The sequence below is a fragment of the Staurois parvus genome, unplaced genomic scaffold (genome assembly GCF_062004578.1).
Source record: "Staurois parvus isolate SC_StPar_1 unplaced genomic scaffold, SC_StPar_1.0 ptg000291l, whole genome shotgun sequence".
Taxonomy (NCBI): Eukaryota; Metazoa; Chordata; class Amphibia; order Anura; family Ranidae; genus Staurois; species Staurois parvus.
This window is the reverse complement of record NW_028318087.1, coordinates 4,060,666-4,080,034: the sequence shown is the minus strand read 5'-3', so window position 1 is coordinate 4,080,034 and position 19,369 is coordinate 4,060,666. Positions and strand designations below refer to the sequence as shown.

Sequence of the window (19,369 nt, the reverse complement as noted above, 5' to 3'; positions counted from 1 at the left end):
TTAGGGCACTTTCACATGGAGCGGAATCCACTTTGATCAACATGAATTCCGTGAACAGATCCCCTAATAAATCGGAGACAAATGGAACGGATGTCACTTTTTTTTTTACATGCTTGCCTGTTCAGTTTGTGCCCAGCAGACCGGCGATAGCTCTATGGACTCTGGTGTCTGTTTACATCAGGCTACTCCAATTCGTCACATTTAGGCATGGAAAAATGGAAAAGGGTATGCTGTCCTTTTTTTTCCTTTTTTTTTTTTTTTTTATCCCCTTTTTTTTCCCCCTTTTTTTTTTTGGTTTTTTGGACCTGGTTGGACTCAGAGGTAGGCAGATGTAAACGGACACAAATCTGGTTACATCAGCCTGCTTATAGGGCTGCATGGAGCTCCCAATCAGGTCCACCTGAATAATGGCCAGGCAGACCTGAATAGAAAGCCTATGTGAAAAGGTCCATAAAAGTGTCTTTGTTTTTTTAACTGACTGTTAGTCACCCGTCACACTGCAGTGATTTAAAATCGTGCGATTTGTGTGCGATTTCAAGTGCAATTTCTGAAGACTTTATTTCTACTAGAACTATTGCTACTAGAGCTATTAGAACTACTTTAGAAATCACACTGCAACAAATCGCATATGTTAAGACACTGACATTCATTAGATGCGATTTCAGGTGCGATTTTCAATTCGCAAATCGCACCAGTGTGACTGGGCACTTAAAGACTGTTTCAATTAAAAGTTAAACAGTACCTTTGTTATATTATATTATTACTAGTACCTTATATTTCATCTAAAAATTCCAAATCTCTATTAAAGAGTCCTAAACTGGCTTGACAGATTTCCCCAAAGATGTAAGACTGTGACAGCATAGCTTTTTGTTAATAGAATAATCTATATGTCTGGAAGCAAGTCCAGAGTGCTAGTCCCTAATAGGATCTTCCCACAGAGGGGTGTAGTCTCTCTTGTCAAGTAAAGAAAGCACAAAATGCTTGTGAGATGTACTAATGCATTTCCAAATTCTGTACCAAAAGGACAAATGTACAGAAACAGTGTTTCTCCATTTTCTGTTCCAGAAATGGTGCTATATTATTTTTATGTACAGTAGATATAGGTTGAAGAGGATGCTGTCTTCTTTCAAAGTACCAAACTTGTAACATTTTTTTTACCCTTGCTGACTTGAGCGGAGTTCAATGCTGGAGCACATGTGATGAGCAGGACTGATCGCTCCTCTGCATGCATTTCCAAGTGACAATGAGTTCTGATACTCAGAAGTGCCCATTATTATTCTCAAATATGTAAACCCAACATTTCTTATTCCTGATATATGCCTGCTGTACCATTTACTTGTATGAAAAAGTATCCTGTTCTTTGTATTGCTTCCTTTGTGTGAAATCCCCAGTGTTCCTGACAGTCCTTTTTGTTTTCCTATCAAACAGTGACCACACTAGGCATGAGAGCACTGCATGGTCAGTACTCTATCTGTGCTGGAAACTCAGCCTGCTTTCCTCCAAGGATCAGACTTGTCCTGACACCCCCCATGTACAGCCATTCACTGGATCACTGGAAAGATCAGTGTACTGCTGTTTCTCACCTAACCCCCCCCCCCCCCCGAGCTCTCTAAGATCCGTATGCAGCTGAGAGCTGAGAGTATGTGATCACTTTTTAAAAAAGGGGATAAAAGGCATTTATAATATTTTGTGGGGAAGAAAGGTGTTTATAATTTTTCTTGTATGTATACATAAATGTTTGGCCTTAAACTTTATATTTTAAACAGAATAGGGTTGTTTTACAAGATGGTTCACATATGCTTTTGGTAAATCAGGGTCTTTAAATATGGTTGACATTTGTTTTCCCAAAACTTAATTGCATTGGCTGCTTACAGCAAATTCTTGTGTAGTATTAAGACATTCTAAGGCAGCTGAAATCAGATGATCAGTAGAAATCCAGTACAGAGTCTTAGAAATTATATTTTCAGTTCAATATCTGATAACTTGACCCCTGCAGTGTAATTTGTCTTTCCTTAAACCACATGCTATGACATACAGATAAATGTAGGCTGAGATATTTCCAAGCAGGTTAAAAATATCCCCTAGATTAGAGTCTTGGAGGAGGGTGCTAGCCCAGCATGCCAGAGTATTTATATATCGGCTATTTGTAGTTAGCAGAAACTGACAAACTGGAAAATTTCAGCTGTGCACTAATTTCTTCTTATGTGTTAATTAAAAATTGCTTTTGGTGCCTCACAGACCCATCAGAGAATTCCATGTAATCCACTCTTATTAACTATCTACTTACTAGTATTACATCAGGTAAACCTTTACAAGCAGAAGCTCTTAAAGCTGTGCTGCCCTGGGTTCATCTCTCACACTTTTATCCTGTTTCTGATCACAGACCACCAATGATTGTCTGGCACCTAATAAATAAAATATAATGCTGGTGGAGAGGTTTGTTTAACTAATTAGCCTTGAAGATAAAACCAGGCTTTTTCAATAACCGTCAAAAGGCAGTATATGTAGAGCAGAACCCAATAGCACCCAATAAGCGATTATTGTTTTAACAGTTCTGCCAGCTGTGATAAAAGCTAAAATCTTGGTTGCTATGAATTCCTGTTCATGCATATCCGGAATGCTTCCTGGACATTGCACAATCGGCCACATTAAGCAACAGATTACTATACTATGTACGGTAGTAATGTGCACCCTTCCAACAAGATCAGATGGGAATGCACAGTGTTTAGTGCTTGTGACCCTGCAATAGGAATTCATATTGGCTCCTGATGGTTGTAAGACATGACATGTAGTAGAAGACAAGTATACCAACACTATTCAATGAGGCCAAATACATAATGCACGTTTGGCCACTGGATGGCACTGTTTAATAACAATGTGTAAGGTTTACTACAGCAGAATATGTATAGGAGCGTTACCATAGACGTGGTCTTCATTACACTCCTAGTGATAGCGGTCACATTACAGAATATGTATAGGAGCGTTACCATAGACGTGGTCTTCATTAAACTCCTAGTGATAGCGGTCACATTACAGAATATGTATAGGAGCGTTACCATAGAAGTGGTCTTCATTACACCCATAGTGATAGCGGTCACATTACAGAATATGTATAGGAGCGTTCCCGTAGACGTGGTCTTCATTACACCCATAGTGATAGCGGTCACATTACAGAATATGTATAGGAGCGTTACCATAGAAGTGGTCTTCATTACACCCATAGTGATAGTGGTCACATTACAGAATATGTATAGGAGCGTTACCATAGATGTGGTCTTCATTACACCCATAGTGATAGCAGTCACATTACAGAATATGTATAGGAGCGTTACCATAGACGTGGTCTTCATTACACCCATAGTGATAGCGGTCACATTACAGAATATGTATAGGAGCGTTACCATAGACGTGGTCTTCATTACACTCCTAGTGATGGCGGTCACATTACAGAATATGTATAGGAGCGTTACCATAGACGTGGTCTTCATTACACTCCTAGTGATGGCGGTCACATTACAGAATATGTATAGGAGCGTTACCATAGACGTGGTCTTCATTACACTCCTAGTGATGGCGGTCACATTACAGAATATGTATAGGAGCGTTACCATAGACGTGGTCTTCATTACACTCCTAGTGATGGCGGTCACATTACAGAATATGTATAGGAGTGTTACTATAGACGTGGTCTAATTACTGTAGTCATTTTCTTCATTTCACTGATGGTGACTGGGGTCACATTATCAGACTGTGTAGATTCACTGCATTGATATTGATAGCAGATTGAAAGGAGGGCATTCATCTGCCTACTAACATAGTCTGGAAGATTGTAAATATATATCAAACAATATATTCTTCCAAAATTCTGTGTCATCCATACTGTCGTGTCTATGGCACAAACTGCTAGGTGGCATCTTATGGTGTCCATTCCACTTCAACTGGCACCTATCACTTTGAAAGACTGGTAGGTCTGTATAAAGCTCTCTTCAGATAGCCAAACTGCCTACCGCTTTGCCTTGACCCTCTTTACTTGATAGTTTTTTATGTATATACCTGTATTCCAGGTTCTAACCTTCACAACTGCACTTATCACTCAGATTTGACAACTTGCTAAATTTTCATGTGACCTAGCTGATCTTTTAGTCATCAGTAAGTTTTGGACAACTGCAACTACATACTGTGCATGTAGCTTCCTATGGGTAAGCTATACTCAAAGGGACCACTTAAGGCCACCATGATCATGGCTTACCCATAGGAATGAATGGAGTCACAGTGTGCATGCACAGTATGAAAAGGTACTGGCCTAGGATCTTGTCAAAGGAAAGATTACTTAATCTGGAGCAAAAGTTCAGTAGTATACCAGGTGGGCTGCTCATGGGGTAGAGGATTTATTAAAGGACAACTTCACTAAAGTTTGTCCTTTTAACATTTGTAAGTTACAGTGCTACTGCCTTGAGTGATTTGTCTACAATTCTCTGATTTTAATGAAATACCACAAATATGGCAAAATAAGCATTTGATAAGGTGAAATAAAAAATGCTATGAAGTATCCGCTCCATTAATAGTACTCTACACCAATCTCCTGAAACTTGGTGCCTAGTATGCACACAAATGGAGTTCCCAATCTTTATATTCAGTGGTACCTTTACAAAAGAATAAATCCCTAGAGCAGACTCACAATAATTATGACATCCTTGCAAAATTGTTATCCCTGTAGTCATATCCCTTAGATAAGTAATTCCATCCCTGCTCATCAGAATTTAAGATGTAGCTTGATGGGTAGTTCACTACTACACACGTGTTTGTGCTTTCTTATAGAGTGAGGATAACACATGTTCAGGTAATTTAATATGTGACTATCCCCATAGTTTGCATGGCGAATATAAAGCAGTGATTGTCTGCATAAGCTTTTCCCCTGACTACACAATTCCCATGGTTCTCTATGGAGAAAAAAAACGTGTTTACAAACTAAAGTGAAAAACACAGCTGAGTTACCTGGAGGATTTAGCAACACCCACAGGAATTCCATGCTAACTAGGTCACACTGGAGAGCAGTGGGGATGTAACCATGGGCTGTCTCCCTGGGTGTTCAGCAGGATTTGTGTTTGCTGCAGACCTCTCCCACTGGTGGAGGGCCCTCCTGGAGAAGGCTGCACCTTGTGCTTTCCTCCTTGGAACCAGGTGGGTCTAGATGCACTGCTGTAGGACTTGGATCAGTCAGTGTAGTTCAGAACCCAGATTGTACCCTGCTCTACCTTCCTCAGCTACAGGCACATGCATTCTTTTCATTCACTTAAGTGAATGCTTGCTACGTATGGTAAAATGCATGTATTTTTTAAAATTAGTTTCAGGAATCATGATGTGTTTATCCTTTTACATACACTGTACGATGCATTTGGTGTTCCTGGTTATGTGAATGAGACCTAACGCAGAAGAACTTGGTGACCGTTTTACCCTGTATCCCTAAAGAATAATTTACATTTGTGTGATCCCCTGTCATGATGTGCTCTGGTACGATGTGCACAGATTGCACCTGCCACCTTGTAACTGGCCATTGTGGGTCAAATGATGAGCTGCAGCAGTACGCTTGGCTAAGAACAGCCAATGCAATATATTTCATTGTGTACTTCTGGAGACAGCAGGGTTAAGTACAGATTGTATGTCATCCAGCCCGTGTGCGTGTTTAGAAATGGATTCCTGTGTATTCTTTTATTTTCCGGTTAGCCTACACGTCGAGTGCGGAGAATGGTTGCCATGGTTATGTCGAGCTGGGAGAGCTGGCATTTCTCTCTGGGTCACTATCGCCTCCTGTCACCGAGGGGCTTACAGATTCTGTGTTTTGCAAAGGCGCGATGCCCAGCAGGTCTCTATTGCAGACTGTAAGCTCCTCTGCCAAAATCGGCTAAGTGAAATAGGTAAACAAATTAGCCCAGAGGAGGAGGTATTCCTTCTAAAGCAGCCTTACCTAGGGATTCCATCATTTTCCCCTATTCCCTTTTTTTTTCTCCTGTGCCTCCTACCTCTTTACATCATTTTTTCTGTGTAGTCCTCCCTCCCTTTTTCTTCCACTGCTTACATCACTCCTTGCTTCTCCCTTGTTACCTTGTTTTCCACCTCTCCTGCTCTGCCTCCATTGGTCAATCTTCCGCTGCCTGACACACTCCACTAGTGCAGTAAATAGGATTCCATAAACAGACAGAGTGTGCACTGCAGTGATGAACTATTCCTTGCAGATATGAATGGAGGAAAACTGCATGTCGAGCGTGTGGTTTAAGAGTATATTACCTGCCTCTGTTGTTGTTCTGGGGTAAATAAGCTTTAATGGAGCATAGGTTTGTAACCAGTGGTAATAGGGTACCTTTGACAGACTTGGCCGATAATTCTGCTACAATAAATTCATTCTGACAGTTTGGAGGTTTAAAAAGTATCAACGCCAGCATAGTGATTTTGAGATTAGTTCTTTTATAAAACATAAAGAGTTGTTTAAAGTGTACTCCCATTTAGGGGGTTTTTGTAATAAATGTAAACACACTAAAGGATATGTTAGGTGACCCAACACAAAAGGTTTTTGGAAAACAGTAGCTGTTGCAGAGGGGTACATACATCTCTGAGACATGCAACTGAATCATCCAAATCACCTATAGAGTAGACACATGGCACTGTTTATTGGGTCAGTGGTAAACATGAATAAAGTATCCTGAAAACCAGTGAGGCCGCAGCAGCACTGACACTGGATGGCACACAATATGTCACAGTTCATGCAAATGAGAGTGTGCCATACTAGTGTGCAGAGTGTAAACTTTCTGAGCTACCCTTCTATCCCAGTAGAATTTTCTGTGTCTTTTACAGGCTGTCTGTGGTGCCTCTGCCACTGAGGAAATGCATTTCCCAAAAGCTGATGGTGAAAGCTGGAACTTGATCTTTCTTAATATACTGTTGTTAAAGACAAATGAGAGAAAAAAGAAGTGTAAATGTACTTTTATTTAGAGCTACTAAAAGTGCCTGAATTTGTAATATTATATTCCCAGACCTTTAGGAATGGGAGCGTCAGCAGAGTAAGCCGATTGTGCACAACTGCATTGTACACTGCTAACCCAGGGAGCTTGCTGACAGAAAGGAACGTCTTCATTGTCTAGTAAGCAGGCTGGGGTATGGTTGGTGATTACTTCCTAAAGCTGGCCATAGATGGAACGAATTTCGAGCCGGCTCAGCAGGGACCGGCTGAGATTTGATCCATCTATGGGCAGGCTGATTGTACCCAAGTTTGATCCATCGGTGGCTTGAGTACAGCCAGCCTGTTTGATTTTTAGCTAGCGATTACTAGCTCCGGCTATAGTATTGTGTTCATAGAATTGTACATAATTGGGAACAAGACGGTGCACATATGTGTTTCCTTTGTATTTAGTTGTTTGACTGGAGTTCTGCTTTAATTGTATCATTGCAATAGACCAGTTTATGTATTGGCGATTGGTGTCTACTCCTCTTTTTGTGTTTACATTAAAATATAGGGTTGCTAGTTGGATGTTTCGTTCAATTGATATTAAGCAGCCTTCGGAATTTGCTCAAGGTCATTTTGCTTTACAAGTCTTCAGTTGTGCTATTAGTTGATCATTGATTAGCACAGAATTATATGCTAGACTTTTCCCAGATTGGAAAGTTCCTTTTAGAGGTGGTGATGTAAAAGAACCTTTTATATTTCCCTACTACTAGGTATAAGATCTCAACTGTCTATACAGCCTATTTTATTTGATGAGAAAATCTTGAACTTTTTATACCCAAAGTTGTGTAGTTTAGGTGTAAATCCATTCTTTAGCTAAGGTACAAATATGACATATAGCTACAGGCATTCCCTTCAGGGCAGATGGGCTGGTCTGCGCTCTCTCCCGGATCTCCTAGTATCTTTACAGGGAGATGCCTGTCCCACAGGGACGGCACCCAAGTCTGAACTGGATAAACCAGCCCTCAGCTGACTCATTATGTGCAATTCATTCTAGATAAACATGTACCTAGTCAATTTTTACTATCCATGGACTGAATACCAGAGGATATTAATATACTGTATGTATCTAGGTAGCATCTGTAATATAACCCACCACCAATAAATTATTTTTATGCACCCGGGATCCAGTCAGTTTATTCCTAAGGCTGAAATCCCTGCCAACAACTAAATGCACAGGTGAAATACATATAGGGGAGTGGTTTTACCTTTCAACGTGTCTATACTTCATTCTGTTCAATCTTGAGCTTTTCACAGTCATGCCAAACAGCAGAACCAATAACCTGATTTTTCTGTCAATCTTTTAAATACTACAGCAAGGTCACCTCCCTGCCTGTGAATGGAAAGTAAAGAAGCAGCATCCTAATTAGCTCACTTCTCTGCTCAGTCTTCTCTCTCCTCCTTTCAGCACGTGTCCATGCAACAAATCTGATTGATTGGCTCTTGGAGCTACCCTCCCTACAGATTACAAGAGGCAGATTACAAGAGGCTGATACCAAGTCAACTTCTTTCTGGTTTAGACATCAGTATAAAAAAATTATAATGACCTATAGTGACCAATCACAATTTATATTTCAGTCATCTGATTGCAGTAAACTAATATCTGGTCAGGGTTATAGATATTTTTCCAGTGATTTATTAAAAAGTAAAAGGTATTCTTGAACATGTGGTGGTGGTGCAGGCATGTTTAAAGCATGTCTTTTGGCTGGTAGGGTCCTACACATCTATACTAACCCTTTACCCAGAGAGCACTGGTGGACAGAACCTGGTGCCACTCATCTAGGAAAGAAACCATAGCAATTGTTTTTCAAACCTGCCTTTTGCCACCATAGACATTAATTTGCTGCCCAATCTGGATGAAAACAAATGCAATCATTTCATGTTTGTAGCCAGATTAAAGTGCTGCAAATGTGAGTATGCATAATAAAAATTTATAGGGGACTTTGGACTTTCCCTTCAACAGAGATCACATGACCAAATGCCAGTGGCCAGTACGTAAAAAAGCTAAGCAGCACAATCTCCAAGGTGTTTAGTCTATTACTCAGCAAGTATAACATAGCTTTAAAGTGGCCCGTTACTAACGTTTCGGGATTCATTATCACAGTTTGAAGTGACAAAGCAATCACTAAAGTAAAATGTGTCTATCATGTAGAACTCCTTGATTAGAAGCTGCAGATCACTTTTGCACAGTGCCTAGGCATCCTCCATGCTTCTAGCCTCACAGGAGCCTCTCATAGCTGATATCAGAGGCGTAGAACACGCACTCCTTCTTATGACCACTGAATTACACTGATAGCATCATTGGAGGGCATTTGCTCACAGCCCACAGCACTGTGGAAGGTGGAAAAGTTGCCCTAGGCAAAAAATCAGCTTCAGCATTCCTGGTGCTAAATCAGCCACAAATGATCTTGATGAGAAGTCTTTTGGAAGGATAAGACTGCCTAGTCTCATTCTGCTTTTAGGCCTCACTCATACCTGCCATTAGTGCAGGACCATGGATTCCTGCAGCAAGAATCTGTGGATTCCTACTTCTGGAATCACAGGTGAACAGCTGTGGCTGGTAAGCCTGTACAAATGACAGGCAGACCTGGGCCCATGGCTGTCCACAACTGCTTGCATGTACAGGTGAAACTCAAAAAATTAGAATATTGTGCAAAAGTTCATTTTTCAGTAATGCAACTTAAAAGGTGAAACTAATATATGAGATAGACTCACTACATGCAAAGCAAGATAGTTCAAGCTGTGATTTGTCATAATTGTGATGATTATGGCTTACAGCTCATGAAAACCCCAAATCCACAATCTCAGAAAATTAGAATATTGTGAAAAGGTGCAATATTCTAGGCTCAAAGTGTCCCACTCTAATCAGCTAATTAAGCCATAACACCTGCAAAAGGGTTCCTGAGCCTTTAAATGGTCTCTCAGTCTGGTTCAGTAGGAATCACAATCATGGGAAAGACAGTTGACCTGACAGTTGTGCAGAAAACCATCATTGACACCCTCCATAAGGAGGGAAAGCCTCAAAAGGTAATTGCAAAAGAAGTTGGATGTTCCCAAAGTGCTGTATCAAAGCACATTAATAGAAAGTTATGTGGAAGGGAAAAGTGTGGAAGAAAAAGGTGCACAAGCAACAGGGATGACTGCAGCCTGGAGAGGATTGTCAAGAAAAGGCCATTCAAACGTGTTGGGGACTTTCACAAGGAGTGGACTGAGGCTGGAGTCACTGCATCAAGAGCCACCACACACAGACGGATCCTGGACATGGGCTTCAAATGTCATATTCCTCTTGTCAAGCCGCTCCTGAACAACAAACAACATCAGAAGCGTCTTCTCTGGGCTAAAGAAAAACAGACCTGGTCAGTTGCTCAGTGGTCCAAAGTCCTCTTCTGATGAGAGCAACTTTTGCATCTCATTTGGAAACCAAGGACCCAGAGTATGGAGGCAGAATGGAGAGGCACACACTGCAAGATGCTTGAAGTCCAGTGTGAAGTTTTCACAGTCTGTATTGATTTGGGGAGCCATGTCATCTGCTGGTGTTGGTCCACTGTGCTTCATTAAGTCCAAGGTCAACGCAGCCGTCTACCAGGAGATTTTGGAGCACTTCATGCTTCCTTCTGCAGACGAGCTTTATGGGGATGCTGACTTCATTTTCCAGCAGGACTTGGCACCTGCCCACACTGCCAAAAGCAACCTGGTTCAATGACCGTGGGATTACTGTGCTTGATTGGCCAGCAAACTCGCCTGACCTGAACCCCATAGAGAATCTATGGGGCATTGCGAAGAGAAAGATGGGAGACATGAGACCAAACAATGCAGAAGAGCTGAAGACCACTATTGAAGCATCCTGGTCTTCCATAACACCTCAGCAGTGCCACAGGCTGATAGCTTCTATGCCACGCCGCATTGAGGCCGTAATTGCTGCAAAAGGGGCCCAAACCAAGTACTGAGTACATATGCATGCTTATACTCTTCAGAGGTCCGATATTGTTCTATGTACAATCCTTGTTTTATTGATTGCATGTAATCTAATTTTCTGAGATTGTGGATTTGGGGTTTTCATGAGCTGTAAGCCATAATCATCACAATTAAGACAAATCATGGCTTGAACTATCTTGCTTTGCATGTAATGAGTCTATATCATATATTAGTTTCACCTTTTAAGTTGCATTACTGAAATAAATGAACTTTTGCACGATATTCTAATTTTTCGAGTTTCACCTGTATGTGCACATTCTGTGGTTAAGTGGGGATGATTGGCCCTAGCAGACAGATTGGGGTTTATTTACTAAAGCTGGAGAGTCCAAAATCAGACTCCCTTCTGCATAGAAACCAATCGGCTTCTAACCTCAGCTTGTTCAATGAAGCTTTGGCAATGAAACCTGGAAGCTGATTGGTTTCTATGCAGAAGGGAGTCTGATTTTGCACTCTCCAGCTTTAGTAAATAAACCCCATTGTGTCCAGGGCCAGTCATCTGTCCCTAACTGCAGGTATCCAGTGGATGTCCAGGCATTTGAACAATTACTAACATTTGTAGGTAAAGTTGATCCAGGGAACATCTGGTTGCCTCTTGGGGGATCAGGAAGGAACTGTTTCCCCTGCGGGAGCAAATTGCATCATGCTTTGCTGTGGGTATAGGATTATAACTTTTTTTTTTTTTAATGGTTGAACTGGATGGACTTTTGTTTTTTTTCAGCCCGACTAACTATAACAATGGCAGACAGCCACAGCTCCTGTTATCCTATGTGTACAGGCTTCTCAGCCGCAGCTGCCTACATATACCTGTGACTCTAGACGCAGGAATCCACTGATTCTTCCTGCAGTCTGGCCCTAATTGCAGCTACAGCTCCTGTCAGCCTCACTGCTTTGTACAGGCTTTCTGGCCACAGCTGTTCACACACACTTGTGATTCCTGCCACAGGAATCCATTGACAGATCTATTCGCAGATGTGAATAATGTTAGTCAAGTAAAGGTCAAGTTTGAGCTCGTAGAGGTCAGGATTGCACAGAAAAGAGATGAACCTGAGATTTGCTCCTCTTCCTTACTGCATTTATTATGATTGTTAGTAAAGATGGAGCGATAATGTGTGCTTTTTTTCTGCCACATATACATTCAGTGTGCATCTAGTTATGTTTAGTATTATTTCTGAACCTGTGGATCCTCTGCTGTTAGAACACATTACCAATTTGAGGAGAATAAAGTAAATGGATAGCAACTTGTCACTGTTGGTTAAACTGTGTATATTGTAATACTTCTATAAATAACAAAAATTAACAACGCATAGGTAGGGCTACCATTGTACAGAGCTTCATTTATATTCCTTTCATTAAAATTTCAGAAGAGCAGACTTGAGGCAGAAAGTTAACTCAACAAATTTGAAAGATGCAAACTCTGAATAATGGTGCCACCCTCTGGCTGTAGAGTGTGTGATAGAGGCTTGAGAAATGGAGGGGCAGCAGGACACATTTTGTAAGCATTATGTTAAGTTAGGGAACTAAGTATGTGTTTCAATTGCGTGTATAGCTTTGGCAAGGTTAGATTTTTTTCATTTAGTTTCCTGCGTGTTTTCTCCCTGACTTTTCTTGTGATAAGAAGAAAATATCTCTTCATTTTTCTCTTGCTTGCATTGATTAGGTATATCATATACTAACTGCAACCAGATCACTTTACAACATTTCACCTAACTAGATATTTGGTGACAACATTTCTTAATACAATGAGGGGAAATTACCAGAACTGGAGCGGGCTGAATCTGGAGCAGCTGTGCATGGCAACCAATCAACTTTTAGCTTTTCATTGAACAAGCTGAAGTTAGAAGGCGATTGGTTGCTATGTACACCTTATCCAGATTCTGTCTGCTATAGTTTTATTAAATTCTTCTCCATATATATTTCTTTTTGAGTATAAAGGGATTGTAGATTAAAGGGGCCTCTGTGATTAAGTTTATAATTGGATGAAACCCAGAACAAGACTGGCGCCTGGTGGGAGGTGTTACCCCTTATGAACAATATAGCTTTTTTTTTTTTAATTGAAAAAAGAGAGATGTAGCAGTGTGAAGCTACTTTGTATACTTTACTGCATGACTGCGAAGCCATCATTGGCCCATTCAGGAACACAGAATACCCCCACCCCTGCTAGTTTGCACTTTCCTTCCAGCATAGGGTTAAAAAGTGCCCTGAATACGTTTCATGTCAGTGTGGTCGGAAATTACATAGATTTATATGAAAAAAAAAAAAAACACCAGCGCCAAAACCGTGAAATTACACTAATGAGCAGCAGCATTTATTTATTTAGTATTTAAACACCAAAAAATATGACATCAAAAACAGCGCAAATATATAAATACATATACACTCCAGTAAAAAATTAAATAAGTAATAAAAAATGTATAAAAAATATATTAAAAATGAAAATTAATAAGTCCCACTCCAAATCCATAAAGTAAAAAATAAACATAAAAAAAATTCATAAAAGTCCTTTTTCCAAAAAAGCACTGGTCAAAAAGTTTTTGGGGGAAACGACTTTTATGAATATGTTTTTTTATGTTTATTTTTCACTTTATTGATTTGGAGTGGGACTTATGAATTTAAATTTTTTATATATATTTGTTTTTAATTATTTAATTTTTCACTGGAGTGGATATTTATTTATATATTTGCACTGTTTTTGATGTCTTATATTATTTTTTGGAGATTACATAGAGCTGAGGACTATCTCTGTTCTCAGAGAAGAGTTAAAGCCAATCTCCAGCCTTCCCTTCAGTCTGGCACAGTTGGCTCCTCTCCTGAACTGAAATTGTTTAGTCTGTTCTCACTGCATATTCTGAGCTTCTCACAGTGTACATTAGACGCTGCAACAAGTTCTATAGAGCCCGACTCATTTGCTGGCTGGAGCATGTCCAGCATCATTTATTTCTTTCCTCCCCAGCCTTAATGTCCCTGGAACTTCCCTTTAATCGGATTTCAGTTCTTTGTCATGGATGCTCAGCATCACATGTGGGCACGAGTTTTCAGGAAGCTATCTACAGCACACTAGAGGCCCCTCTTAGCAGCCATGATCTGGCTGTATTGCATAGAGAAGCACATAGACCTAGTGATGACATCACTGGGTCTCAGAATAAGGTATGTAATAAAAATGGAAAGGTTTTTAAAATTTAAAAATTAAGATTTAAAAATTGCATTAGCATGTTTTTGAAAGGAGGAAAGGAAGAAATATGAATACCAAAATGTATATCGGTTAAGCTTCAGCTTTAAGTGCTTGTCATGCTTATATATTTTGAGTATTTCTTTTTGTTCTAGCGGTTTGTTGGTGCTGTGATGGAGGAAACAAAAGTTATATATGTGCAGAAGTGGGGGAGGATGGTGTATTACATGAACCTCTTTCTTTCCCCCCACTGGGAAAGTGCACATTCACTTTTAAAGACTACTGAACAATCGTGGGCTTCTGTATGACAATCTAGACAAGTGTCAAATCCAGGGACTATATGATGCACAAGGCTCCTAAAATAATTTCTATTACTGTCACTGACTGGCCCAGATATACCTTCATTTGTGTCTCACGTGCTCCCCTTCCAGACACTGCAGCTAACAGTGGGAGGGTTTCAGCAACAGAGGCAATGCTGCCAATCTAGAAAGTAGTGGGCAGGAATGGGTGTGGTCAGGTGCTATAGGCTTGTGAATCAGCAGTGAAATTCGGATAGCCACCCGCACATCTTGCTGTAGTGCAAGCAGGTACAGCCTACATGAGAGTATCAAATGTACTCTGTAATCAGGAGCAGTGCAGCATCGTTGTCACACCATCACAGGAAGCAGCATTAGGTGGACTTCACTGTCAGGCTCAGTGGCCAGTTGGGGGGACTTAGTGAACTCGCTGTATATGCTGCACCATTTATCTGTGTATTTATTTTTATTAAATAGAAGGCTATAGTTCTGCGTTGAAAAGTTATGTTAACTGAGCTGCTAATAATGTTCACAATTGTTTATATAAAATCTAATGCTTAGATGCCATTTTTTTTCAACAGGAAATAGTATGAATGTTAGTAGTTTTCTTCTCTGATTAGTGGCAGGAAGTTAATGTGTCTATAGATACCAACATCTTTTTCATTGCAGTAGAAGAACTTTTGTAGTCACCCCTCTGGTGGCCCATGTCGTCCACCTTTTGCTACATTCAATCACTGCAGCCTCCACCAAGACCATTCAGCATTTGTCACTTCCATGAGTGCCCAATGATTCCTTAATTCAAATAATCCATTCTGTGACCTGTAGTATCATGGGGGCAGTCAAAGGATTGGAACCACAAGGCCCAACTGGGAACACGCTAATCTGACACTACTGGAAGTGTCGAATGTTGACAAGTTTTGTGGTGGCTCAGTGCATGAAGAGAACCAAGGTAGAAGATACAGACTATGGAAGAGCTGAGTATGGAACTGTTAAGATTTTTTTAAGGTGACTGACAGGGTTGCTTTCATTTGTTTATAGACCAAGTTGAACCTTTGTGCATTGCACATCCAGGTCAAAGAAACAGGTTCTCTTAATAAATTCATTTTGGATTCAGTATGGAAAATATTGTGCCACTTTGTTTTACCACTAGAGGGAGCCCTACTTATGCAGCTTTACTCTATCAGCAGCTAATTCTCAACATTTTTATTTTCAGAACCCCATTATAGCATGGATATCAAGTGTGTCCTGATGTGTGCACCCCTAACAGTGTCTGCATTAACCTTTTGTCAGCTGTTACTGTGTTAAACTATTTACTTTTTAAATAATATTTCTATGGCCCTTTTTTCCCTGGGAACTCCAATTGCTTTTTAAAACAGTCACAGAGGTCACTTCCTGGGCAATGGATGGCAGGGAGTTCTATACTGAGGGTGCTACATGAATGCACAAGACCCAAAAAAATATTACAATGACTCTGGGTGCTTGTAATTTGTCCTTTCCCTGAGGAGAGGTGTGAATGTGTTGGAGTATGAGTAATTAGAAGTTTTTTTAAATAAGTGGGGCCCAAGTTACTTAGAGCTTTAAATGTGAGACTAGCTATATACATATTAATTTACTGGGGGCTGAAGCAGAAAAATCTTTTTTAAGGCTTTTTTTTATTCCTTTATTTTCACCTGGTGATCCTGCCAGTAAGTCTATTGGTTTTCAACAGAACAAGTTGTCCTGCAGATGTAACAACTAGAATGTTAAGGCAAACCATTTAGCATAGTCAGGAGTGCTCACAATGCTCAGCTTTTATTTATTCATGTAAAACCTTTATCCCAGAAGAAAAAAATCTGTTGATAAAACTACTTGTGTAACTGCAGTGGGAGCTGGAGTTTGACATCAGTGTGTTAATGTATCTAAATCTGCTAGTATATCTATCTGTGCTTATTCATCTAAAGTTGTAGGCACTCTTAATACAGGAGGAGTGTTGCTGGCCAGATCACCAGGTGAAAACCGAGGGAAGAAAGCTTAAAAAATAAAACTAATGCAGCCACCACATATGATTGGTAAGCTGCAATATATTACATTTATGGTTTTGAATTTAATACGGTTTTAAATGGTATTTCCTGAATCTGTCAACCACCTTCCCTGGGTTCATGTACCACTGGCTAAGAAATGACAAACTGGGTTCATAATTGATCAGTCTTTATCCTATTTACCTTCGTTATGAAGATTCATTACTCTGGTTTGTTCAACTTCTCTCTCTCCCTTGTCAGATTAAAACTGTAAAGGAAATCCTACCTTTACAAACACTTCTCTATTTTGAAAACCACAAAAAAATATGTGCTGCTATTTACAAAGTAGCAAAATGTTTTCTTTTAATACATAAAGGGCTATACATGTTCATAACTTTCAGTATAGCACATGCTGTATAACAGGATTACTTAAAATTCAATGCGGTCCGGTCAATACATTTTTTTTTTCCAGCTAAAGTCCGAATCTCAAGTTTGTGCTATGACATCAGAGTGGCCCCTTACATCAGGTGTCCCCATCAAAGCGCCCACTTACATCGAAGTGTCCAAATACAAAAGGTTCCCCCATCACAGTGACACCTTACATAGGGTGTACCCATCAGAGTGGCTTCTTACATCAGGTGCCCCCATCAAAGTGCCCCTTTCTATAGTATGTGCCCATCAGAGTGCCCCTTTCTATAGTATGTGCCCATCAGAGTACCCCTTTCTATAGTATGTGCCCATCAGAGTACCCCTTTCTATAGTATGTGCCCATCAGAGTACCCCTTTCTATAGTATGTGCCCATCAGAGTGCCCCTTTCTATAGTATGTGCCCATCAGAGTGCCCCTTTCTATAGTATGTGCCCATCAGAGTGCCCCTTTCTATAGTATGTGCCCATCAGAGTGCCCCTTTCTATAGTATGTGTCCATCAGAGTGCCCCTTTCTATAGTATGTGCCCATCAGAGTGCCCCTTTCTATAGTATGTGCCCATCAGAGTGCCCCTTTCTATAGTATGTGCCCATCAGAGTGCCCCTTTCTATAGTATGTGCCCATCAGAGTGCCCCTTTCTATAGTATGTGCCCATCAGAGTGCCCCTTTCTATAGTATGTGCCCATCAGAGTGCCCCTTTCCATAGTATGTGCCCATCAGTGTGTTCCTTTCCATAGTATGTGCCCATCAGTGTGTTCCTTTCCATAGTATGTGCCCATCAGTGTGTTCCTTTCCACAATATGTGCCCATCAGAGTACCCCTTTCCACAATATGTGCCCATCAGAGTACCCCTTTCCACAAGATGTGCCAAATAGAGTACCCCCTAAACATATCTGCCCATCAGCGTTCCTCTTATTCTATGTTAAGAGATGCTCTGATGGGCACATTTTATGTGAAGAGGCATGCTGTTGGGCACATTTTATATTAAGGGGCACTCTAATGGGCACAACATAAAATGTGCCTAACAGAGTGCCCTTAATTTTAAAAGCGCCCATCAGAGCGACCCTCAACATAAAATGTGCCCATCAGAATGCCCCTTAACAGGAAATATGCCTACCCGCATGCCTCTGTCAATCTTTTTTGAAGTAGAAACACACCCTACCTTAGGGGCAGGCAGGGAGCTGGAGACAGCAAAGGTAGCGAGCTGCAGGGGGCCCAGCAACCAATGACTGCTGAGCAGCAAGGATATGGCCCTTTAGTCTGGCAGGCTGACAGTCTGGACAGGAGCATCGCTTGGTTTGCGTTTGGACTGCGGTCCACTATTTAATGACAGCTGCTGTATAAGATCCAAATTGTTCCTGTTGAATTGCAGCTTCTGTTTCTTATGGCCTCTTCTGTCTGGCTTGATTCATGTAGTAAACCTCCCACCCCCACCTCCAATAAAGAGCAAGTCATTCCAAGGAGTGGGATTCCTTTCCTTTGACAATTACCCCACCATATATACTGCTGGTGAGCAATGGTTCCAAGCCCTCAAGCAATTTGTATAACCAGCTTATGCTAGTCATATTAATTCACTAAGGAAATAATAGGGGAGGTCGGCCAGTCACTTGTCTATGTGGTCGTGATCGTGTAACCAAGGGAAGGAAAGGAGAGGCAAAAGGGGCTCAAGCTGGCTATGGATGGATAGAAGATCAAACAAACATGTAAGGGAATCGAACAATCATTCAGTTTTCTTAAGGTTAATGTGCTCAATTCAACAATCTATATCAAATTCTTCATAGACAAAAAAAGAATGGTCCTGTTGGAAAGTTTTTTGTATGATTTTCTGATTGTGAGTAGTGCAATTGATTGAAAAATAATGTTAAAAGCAGAATTTGCATGAGCCTGTCAAAGGTTTAATCCACATTGAACGGGAAAAAACAATAATGCTGAAAGCGAACAAAAATATGTAGATGATAGGTGGACAGTTTTCAGTACCGTGATGGGTGAAATGACAAAATTACTACATACTATTGAAAGATTGTCAATATTTCTGAACTCTTTTATTTGATTTTCTAACCATCAATGGCCAGCTTAAGGTGCTAAAAGAGCAATATGACAGAAAATCAGGGAGGAAAAGTTTTCAAAGTTCAGAAGCTGAATGACCCCCCCAGGTTAATTTGATATACAAATGGGGAATGGAATGATGATATCTGCACCTAGGCTATATTGGGCTATTCCAGAAATATTTTGTCTGATAAGCTTCCAGTCAGAACTTTCTATGGATTATGTAGCCAATGCCCATGTGTGCTCGGCACCTGCAGTTACCTGCCATTCCACCATCACATATATACACAGCATGCAGTTTGCATTTTCTCCCTGTACCTGTATGGGTTTCCTTTGGGTACTCCGGTTTCCTCCCACACTCCAAAGACATGCTGATAGGTGAATTGATTGCTGTCCAGATTGACCCTAGTATGTGTATATATGAATGTTAGGGACCTTAGATTGTACACCCCTTGAGGGTTAGGG

At 40.6% G+C, this 19,369-nt stretch overlaps 1 protein-coding gene across 13 annotated transcripts in view; it reads left to right on the top strand.

Annotated features, from left to right (window-relative positions):
- ZMIZ1 (zinc finger MIZ-type containing 1) overlaps positions 1-19,369 on the top strand; it is a 470,001-nt gene that overhangs the window by 338,452 nt on the left and 112,180 nt on the right. Inside the window, exon 1 of one of the 13 annotated variants that reach the window (XM_089682530.1) lies at positions 5,065-5,181. The exons of the other annotated variants lie outside the window; for them this stretch is intronic. The gene's annotated coding sequence lies outside the window, so the exon portion shown is untranslated. Of the gene's footprint in view, positions 1-5,064; positions 5,182-19,369 lie in introns of those variants that run through there. 13 annotated transcript variants of the gene reach the window in all.